Raw genomic sequence first — 1,961 nt, 5'->3', positions numbered from 1 at the left:
CTCCCACTCAGGTCTGATCGTCCCCAGCACTCTCCGGTTCTCAAATTCCAGGACTAGTAAAGATTTTGAGCAGCTGTGGCCTTCCACCAAATATCTCCAAAATACCTCTGCTCACATCTCTTCGAGGCTTCACGCATCCTGGTGTTCAAAAGAGCCATTTCCTCCGTCACGCCTCCAACCTCCAGCACCAGATGCATCGTCCTTGGACCCGTCCACTGACCACAGCTAGTTCCCCCCATACGTCTGACTATAGACTGTCCCCATCCCCATTGGCTGCAGCCTCCTGATACCCACTTGCACCCGTCTCTCTCCTGCTCAGCGATCGGCAATGGCATCTCCTACATGATCAAATTCAAACTCCACACTCTCCAGTCTCAGATCCGAGACTCCCCTGCACCCACGTCTACTCCCAGCCAGCTTGTTTTCTCTCCACGAGCCCTTTCTCCAGCTCAGTGGGTTTAATCAGTCACTGATCCCTGATTCAGTTGGGCCCACTTTCCACACTTCCGCCTTCGAGAATACCCACAGCTGGAAGGCCTTCCCCATTCCTCTCATCTGTGAAATCCTCCAGCTTGGATCCCACCTCTGCACAGAAGCTACGCTGTGTCTATGCCGTGTCCTCCCGCGGTCGGCAGTGCATTTATCACACGCTTGGCACTTAGGTGCTTCCTACAGGCAAACCTACCGACTTGCTCCTAGATCGGAATCTACTCTCCAGCCGGTTCCGCAGGTCAGGACCCAGAATGGCCTCCTCTCCAGCCCTTCACATCAGCCCGGCCCTCTAACCCTCCCTCTGGCTGCCGGCCCTGGTGTCCTGCCATCCTTTTAGAAAATTTCAGTGTAAACCAACAAATCACATCCTTTCCAATAGGAGATCTTGGGCTATCGCTTCCCCTCTCTGTGCCTGACTTTATATGCATCTTTATAAAGGAGGGCACTGATGACCTACCTCAACAAGCCCCTTCAAAGTCAGTAATGTAGCAACTGTGCCCTCGGAATTCCTAACCCCCTTTAAATCTGTCCTCCCCTCTCCGCCCCCAGACTCACTACCTTCAGCAGCTCTTGGCTCTCAGGTGCTCTGCCGTCAGAAGTCTGGCCTCCCCAGTTCACATGGCTGAGCCGGGCATTCCGCTAGCCTCCATGAACTGCCTGAATTCTCTCTGGGTCACTGTCAAGCCCAGGACAACAAGCGCAGATCGCTCTGAGGGCAACGTAATTTGCCCACAGTTTCTTTTTCTGTGCCCCACTGGAGGGCGATTGGAAATGAATGAATGCCTAGCAAAATGAGGGTGCACCGATGCAGTTAACAAGTCGAAGGAGAGTAATTTGCGTGCAACATTTAAGTAAGAAGTGCCTTTCCCAAAGATTGGCACCAGGTGCCTCTGCACCCCTTCCCTACGCCTCCCTGCACCGCGGGCACGCCACCCCTCCACCAGCTGCTTTTCAAGCCAGGCAGGAGGGCTTCCTGGGCCTGCGGGAGGCACCCAGCTTCTGCTGCCGGTCTTCCCAGAGCCTTCCAAACCTTTCACTCTCCCTCCTCCCTCCTGAACCCCACTGTCCTCCCGACACCAGGGCGCAGGGAGGATCTGCGCCGGGAGCTCCACCCTCCCGTGGGCTCATTCACCTGTGAGGCTGCTCAGGCCTGCCTCTCCTTTTAGGCTTTATAACGGCGGGATCTGCGCCCCCTTCACCACCCAACACGGGGGATGAGCACAGAAAAAGGACTCAACAGAACCTGTCCACTGACACTAGGCACATGTACCTCGGCCACCTTCTCAAACCCGCCCCTTCAAAACCAAACAAAAACGGCAAACAGGAAACGCTCGTCTTTTAAAAATTACTCTATTATTATCAAATAGAACCACAGTATCCAAAATGTAATTATAAAGTTCTATCCCCTACTAAGTGACCCCGGCCCGCCCCTCCGAGTGGCCGGCGGCCAAATCACGCCCCCCGTGCGA

Source organism: Phocoena sinus, chromosome 9 (assembly GCF_008692025.1).
Source record: "Phocoena sinus isolate mPhoSin1 chromosome 9, mPhoSin1.pri, whole genome shotgun sequence".
NCBI classification, from domain to species: Eukaryota; Metazoa; Chordata; class Mammalia; order Artiodactyla; family Phocoenidae; genus Phocoena; species Phocoena sinus.
Note: the sequence above shows the minus strand (reverse complement) of the source record.